The sequence below is a fragment of the Urocampus carinirostris genome, chromosome 6, assembly GCF_059441175.1.
Source record: "Urocampus carinirostris isolate Australia breed hairy pipefish chromosome 6, RoL_Ucar_1.0, whole genome shotgun sequence".
In the NCBI taxonomy this organism is placed as follows: Eukaryota; Metazoa; Chordata; class Actinopteri; order Syngnathiformes; family Syngnathidae; genus Urocampus; species Urocampus carinirostris.
The window spans coordinates 31,683,121-31,691,398 of record NC_142354.1 but is presented as its reverse complement, the minus strand read 5'-3'; positions in this window follow the sequence as shown (position 1 = coordinate 31,691,398).

The window sequence follows — 8,278 nt, the reverse complement described above, 5'->3', positions numbered from 1 at the left end:
TATGGAGACACAAAGTGACCAAACCGAACTATTTTTCTTTGCATTTTTTTGCCCAGCCTTTGTGAGGTTTTTGGGCACCCGTAGCATCAAAATGGCAGATAATGACGTCATCTCCAGCTAGGTGATCCCAATGTTATGAAAAAATAAATACAAATTTTTACACCTAAAAGTATTTAAAACAATTGCTTGTTTATGTGATAATTTAAGTACTTTGCCCACTATTTAAATTATATTTATATACCGAATGCATGAAGGCTTACTTTTCACTAGGGGGCACTCAGTAGCACACAATGTCCCTTAAATGTTTTAAACCCGGTTGCTTTTCTTAGATGCAGTTACCGCTTTACCGCAGCAGGGGGCGTTAAATAACAGTTTATATGAATTTTGGAGCGCTTGAACAGTGTCTCATTTTCCTTCTTTGTTAACTTTCCAGTCCACGGACACACTTAGTCTAATTTGATGAGCTGAAAACGCTGCATGTTTGTGAATGCAGGTTCGTTCTGAGGGCAAGCAGGGAGAAGAGGGCAGAATGGAGAGAAAAGAGAGAGAAAAAAGGCAGGTTTGGTGACTTTGCGTCTGACCTTTTGGGAAAAGCTAATCCTGCGCTATAATAGACTCCAGGGCCGATATGGAAAACTGCTGCACCGTTATCTCGGTTGTCTAGGAGACCATCAGAAAACCTCCGGAGCTGCTGGAGATGCCAAGGTATTAAAAGGTGTGTGTGTGTTTTCAAGAGGGGAAGGACATCTTTTTTCATAAGTGTCACACATAAATTGTGAGTTACATCTCATGCAATATTAGAAATGTAGTTCGCATTTTATAACATTCTACATGAAGTGCATAGGTCATATTTTTGATATAGACATTCACATTATCACAGAATAGAATAGAATAGAATAGAATAGAATAGAATACTGTAGTTTTTTGTTGTTGATACACAGGAAAATAACTATAGTGTAAATATAACACTTACCAGGGTAGAGTTAAAGTTTTCTCTATACTCGATACCTCAATGAACATGTGGTCTTAAATTAGAGTTAAATTAAGACTGGTAATTTTACTGTGTAACAATGTTGTGACAATGTTTACACAAAGTTTAGACATGGCACTCCAGGATAGACATGTAATAAAATGAAATACTAATAAAAAAAAAGATAAAATAATGCCCGGATAAACAGGCAACTATTTACAAGAGAGTTTCTTCTCCAGGGCCAACACCACCCTAAACAAGCGCACAAGACTGTGAAAATATATATCTTGTCAATCTTTTCATATTTTATTTCACGACTTATTTTGAGATTATCATGGAATATTTTGGAATTAACCAACTGCTAAATGTTGGGCCAGTTTCCAAGCACTACATTATAAATATGGTGCCTATTTATCCTCTTTTACGTGTTTTTTTCGTGTTCACACGTGTTATCTATTCCTGACGCTGACTCAAAGTAAATTTGCATTGAACAGGGTGTAATTTCGTATTTTAGCAGAATAAATGTAAATTCATTCAACACTTGTATTTAAAAAAACTCTGGAGTGATTAAAACATATACAATTATGTGAAAAATGATTTACACTGCAAGAATTATAGTCTTAACTTTGAACTCTTGGGGTTTTAATTTTAACAACACCAGAAGGGGGTTCTTTTTTCATATAGAGTGAAACTTCCTTTATGAACTGCAGTATAAAACTCGTATCAGAATAAAATCTGACTCTGAAAACTTCTGTTCAGAGTACATTATACATATATATATATATATATATATATATATATATATATATATATATATATATATATATATATATATATATATATATATATATATATATATATATATATATTTATATTAGGACAACAATGCAAATGTTTTTAGTTTTTCACCGGGCGGCAATCAACACTAAGCAAGAGCACAAAAATGTATATGTTGCTTTATTTTTCGATAAAACGAGTATCCACATTTTATTTTTTACTTATTTTGGAATTATGTTGCTGCTAATTATCTTTACATTTTATTGTTCTGATGCTCTTACAACTAAGGCCTGTCTTCAAGCACTATCTTGTAAATATGTTTATATGTTAATCCCAACATTATTTTTTCAAATCTTATTTTTCTCTTTTTCGTGAGTATCACATGTTTATCCTGGAGTATCTCGTTGTAAATGTCAAATTCGTTGTTGTCAATGACAATAAAGACAATTCTAATTCTAGTTTTTGTAGACTGGCCTCAGTTTCAATTGGCTCAGAAGTAGTGCCATGAAAAATGGTGCAATGACATTAGCAGTAAAAAATATCCAAAATAAGAGTAGAAAAATAAAATACACTCTCGTTGAACCCCTGACACCAATTAAAGGATTTGGCAGTGCAAAGCTTCAGTGATGACACATGGAATGAAAAATAGATCTGACCAAGGTAAATATTTTCCAAGCGAAAGTTCGTGCCGCGCCAATTAGAATATAGCTCATAAATCTAATTTCGAAAAGGATTGTTGTGCCTCCTCACTGGATGTATAAAGGTGGAGCGAGATTCAGAAGAAAAAAAATTGAGATAGAACTAATCAGAAAGATAAGCCATCATACCACCCTTGATGTATATTTAATATAACTCGTATTGATATGTTAAGTGCGTGTGTATACAGATGACCCGGCCAATAAACGCCGAATGCGGTTTATTGGCTGCGCGCTTCGCATCCGTGTAAATATTTCTCATTCTCTGCGCCTATCTACTCTCCATATCGACCTACACCATCTCCCCCCGGGTGCACAAATGATGCATTAGATGCATTGAATGTATTTGTTGTGCAAGTTTGAAAAGGCGGCGATAATCTGGGAGCGAGAGATAAGGAACACCAATTTATTCAGCGGCACTTTTGGAGCCCCGCTTCCAAGCCTCGCACGGTGCTGACACCCCCAGCAGTTTGCTGATAACGATTGGGCCATTTATTATCTTCACACGGGAACAAAGATTGCGTGCTGCCCGTGAAATATTACCCGTGGTAATAATCACAAGGAGGATGAGGAGGAGGAGGAGAAGAAGAAAGGCCCTGGCATCTGATGCCTTGTACATCTATATATATATATATATATATATATATATATATATATATATATATATATATATATATATATATATATATATATATATATATATATATATATATATATATATATATATATATATATATATATATATATATATATATATATATATATATATATATATATATATATATATATATATATATATATATATATATATATTATAGTATACATCTGACCGTTAGCCAACAAAACATGTAATTCAATCAAAATTCGAATTTTTATTTTCTGTCTGAGCCTTTAAGCTTTTTTGTTGCATGTTTTGTGAGCTTGCAAGCTCTAGGGAGCAAGAAAGTCTTTTTTTTCTCTTTTCTTTTTCTGCACCTGCCTTGCACCAGCGACGAGCGCCAGTCGCGTGCAGGAGATTTGAGGGGCTTTGCATGTTTTACGAAAGTTGCATGGGAGATGCTACGATGTAAAAAACAAAAACACATGCACACACAAGAGGGAGGGACGATTGTGCTTTTTTTGGGGCAAAAGACTGGAGAATATGTTGATAATTTTATTTCAATATTGCAAAAAAGTAAATATGATTGTTCCCATTTCAATTAGATGCAAAATAGTTTGCTAAGTCATAGTCAAACTTGGAATCAAGCAAGTAAGACATAAAAAACAATGCATGGTTTATGTAAAGAAAATGTATTATCATATTAATTTATCTGCTCTTATTTTGGAAAGTTATTGCTGCTAATGCCTTTGCACTATTTTTCATTGAACTTTTGTCCCGATGCACTTCCAACTCAGCCAAGTCTACAAGCAACTTGTAAATACTTGCCTGATATTATTGTTTTATTTTGTATTCATATTTAAAATATTTTATTACATGTTTATCACGGAGTATCACGTCAATAGCTTGTAAAAATCGTTACGTTTTGTATCAATGCCAATACAAGAGAGTTCTATATGGCCACTAAATATGTTTTAAGACACGTTGTACCATGCAGACAACTCTTTTTTAACTTGAACTTCCCAAACTTTATTGAATTAACAGAAATGTCTTACCGACAAAAGCAAATGAACGCAATTGTTCCGCCCGTCACTCAGTTACTGGCAAAGCTATGTAGGTGAACAACCACATTTTTAGATTATTTTTATTTTGAGTGTAAATGAAAAAGAAAAACCCTTCATCAGATTGTTGTTCTTTCAAACTTCCTGTAAAATAAATAAACAGATAAATAGATAAATAGATAAATAGATAAATAGATAAATAGATAAATAGATAAATAGATAAATAGATAAATAGATAAATAGATAAATAGATACATAGATACATAGATACATAGATGAATAGATGAATAGATGAATAGATGAATAGATAAATAGATAAATAGATAAATAGATAAATAAATAGATACATGGATACATGGATACATAGATACATAGATACAGAGATACATAGATACATAGATACATAGATACATAGATACATAAATACATATAGATACATAGAAAAAAAAACAACAAGTAGACAAATAAAAAAATAAAAATAAAATAAAAATCCTGGAATATTAGTCCAAGAAAATGCTTTGGCAATGCTCATTCAGTTTGAATGAAAAACCCACATAATTTAAATTAATTAAGCGAATCTTTTCACATTGAGTCATTCGCACAACCTTGCGAGATTTAATAAACCACGGCCCCAATAATACCTCAATTTGTAATCCAATGATTAATTTACCTATTTTTTATTCACCACGACTTCACTGCTGTATTTGGTCATTTTTGGGTTCTAGAAAACAAAGAAATCATTTGAATGTTTTGATTTTTTTTTACGTATCGTCTGACACTAACGGTGTGTGTATCCCTTTAAATTACACATTACATTTATTTTTCCCCTTGACTTTTGTAACGATTGCAGGTGCGTAAAGCTGTCAAAGATCCACTATTATCAAAAGAGGCGTGTTGTGGATTATATTTTCAAGTCGTCCTAATAACTGCAAGAGTACCGGCACCATCGTCAAAGATGCCATTTCATTAAAAAATGCTTGTTCAAATGGGCTTGCCCATCACTTGTTGTTTGTTTCTTCCTTTGAGAGGAATCCGATTACCGGAAGTCGGAATTTGGACTGGCATGCCTCTGAACGTATCTACATGAGGCACACAAGCTTCTGTCGCACTCCCTGAGCGCATGTTTCACACTTGCGCTCGCTTTGTTAACGCCTTAAGAGAGAACGGTTGATTTTCCTTTTTTTGTTCATTTGGGGAAATAAATGGTAAAACGTTTCCCGGGAATTGACGGGTTTGTTTCTTTTTCTTGAATCTTGACCGATAACGGAGAGTCGCTCCCGCAGGAACGGGTGAGTGCATCTGTTTTCAAGTGTTATCTTCATACACCTTTGCAGCGTTTATGAGCATAATATATGTTTTTGATTGAAAGTTGGCCTGATTTTAGTTTTAGGGTGTCTGACTGGTTATTTATTTTCTTTAATTTCATTTAAAGTGAATTCGGATCATTCAACACTGTTCAGGAGTGCAACTTCCCATTTGTGAACATCAAATGACACTTTGTGTTTCGCAGAAACATTATTATTACGCCATGCCCGGTTTTTATTCATTTATTTCTGATAGAGTACACAAACACACACACAGATGGAAAAGAAGCATCAAATTATAGACAAGGATGCATTGTAATGAACGATTTATTATTCCAACCTGCACTCTACGGATTAAGTTGTCGTCACCCTTGCTGGTAGCAAACATGTCAATAACTTTTTGGTGTATCACTAGGACAAGCGTATCGTTTTCAATTATCATAACAGCCTGGTGATTGAGTCTGTTTTGCACTTGATTCATTCATCCATCCATACATTATCTGCAGTGCTTATCCTCAGTAGGGTCACGGGGGTGCTGGAGCCCATCCCAGCCATCTTCGGGCAGTGGGCAGTGGACACCCTGAACTGGTTGCCAGCCAGTTGCAGGACACACAGAGACAGACAACTCACTCGCTCATTCACACTTGGGGACAATTTGGACAGGTCAATTAACCTGACATGCATGTTTTTGGAACGCGGGAGAAAACCGGAGTGCCCGGAGGAAACTCACGCAAGCACGGGGAGAACATGCAAACTCTACACAGGAAGGTTTGATCTCACGACCTCAGAACTGTGCCGCACACGCTCTAACCACTGACCCACCGTGCTGCCCCGTATTTGATTCAATGCAGTCAAAATGAGGACTAATATCTGTTGAGGAAAGTCCAACCAGTTGAGTGTGTCCCCTGCCCACAGCAAGAATATAGCTGGGATGGGCTCCAGCTCCCCCCATGACCCTACTGAGGATAAGCAGTGCAGAGAATGAATGAATGAATGGATGGATGGATGGATAACAAAGTCATGGGAACATATTCTCACTGTAATACACTGGAGCCTCCACAGACTCCGCCACTATGCTGCAAGTGGTACTAGTAAAGCGAAAGAGGAGGGGGCAATAGCAGTGCTAGGAATCAAATGGACTGAACTATTTCAAGGCAATGGAGTATTTACGGCGCTGCCTTGTTCGCATTTTTGTTAATGTCTCACTTTTTCATTATATATCTGGCGTTTTTCATCATATTTAAGCTTATGTTATCCTTTAGTACGAAAAAGAGAGTTTTAAAAATGTTATAACTTTTGTGGGTACTTGGGTTAAATTTGGGGATGCTTGAACACCGCCCAAAAAAGGGTGGTTATGCCCATGATTAGCAGCACTGCTTTACCTGTTTTTTTTTGTTTTTGTTTTGTTTTTCTCTCTCTTTCTCCTTTTCTTTCGCTCTCATTCTCTTAATACAATATAAAGGAAAGACGTTGCAACAAATTCATTGAATGCAAATAATATAAGTCCCAGAGCTTAAAAGGTGGTGCATCTTTTGTAAAATCAAATATAAAAAAATTTGGTTAATCTACGAAACAACTTAAATGCACACTGAAATATTTGACCACTATATGTTGGTGTATTGTGCAGTGCAACAGAAAACAAGTGCTACCAAGCACTAGGAAGAACACAAACTAGGGGGACTCGAAATTACCTTTTTTTTTTTCTCATTCACTCCAGTATTTTACATGGTTTTTGGTTTTGGGGGTAAGTCTTGGGAAATCATGTCAACTCCCTGCAGGTGAGCCTCATATTAAGTGAAATAAATACAAATTTCTTGACCTACAAGTGTTTAAAAATATTCATGTTTAGATGATAGTTCATGTCCATTATCTATCCATTATCTGCAACACTTATCCTCAGTAGGGTCGCGGGGGTGCTGGAGCCCATCCCAGCTATCCTCGGGCAGTGGGCAGGGGAAATCCAGAACTGGTTTCCCGCCAGTCGCAGGGCACACAGAGACTGACAACTCACTCGCTCATTCACACCCAGGGACATTTTGGACCGGCCAAGTACCCTGACATGCTTGTTTTTGGAATATGGGGGGAAACTGCAGTGCCCGGAGGAAACCCATGCAAGCACGGGGAGAACATGCAAACTCCACACAAGAAGGTTCGATCTCATGACCACAGAACTGTGCCACCCACGCGCTAACCACTGCTCCGCCATGCTGCCCTGATTAGTTGATGTATATATGCTTATTGTTTAAATCAATATTGGTGTTTTTTAAAGATGCGGTGCATCATTTGAGGTGTCCTTAAAAAGTTGGAAGTGGAATCATTTCTATATTGTGAATGTGCTAACAAAGCCCAACTGAGTTCAAATAGCCCTTACTTCTCATTTTCCACTGCACCTATCTGCTTTTACTATAGTTTCAACAAAGCTGTTCGGGGGAAATGCATTCTAGGTAGGGAAATGGGAATAGGGGGAAGGTGGTGGAGAGTGACTTCATCCTTGCCCCTGTTATTTATTTATTTATTTATTCATTTATTTATTTTCAAACACATTTTTTGTGTGGCATTAAAATAAACATACTTCAACATACTTGCACACAAAACATAAGAAAGCTTGACACCAGCCACAATACTACCTCTAATGAATAACAGAAAAACTATATTCAACATAAACGTCTCTTCAAATCGCATGTAATTATTAAATGGAGATTATAAGAGATCAGAAATGTATGCTGCTAGTGTTAGATTGACAGAAAGTGTTTGTGTCCACACTGAGTGTAAATTTATACACACAATACAAGCAGCAGAGAGCGGAGGTGCACAAACTACTAGATGGGGGGCATTTTTGGCCCAACAACTCTTTTGGCACCAGTGGATTAAAA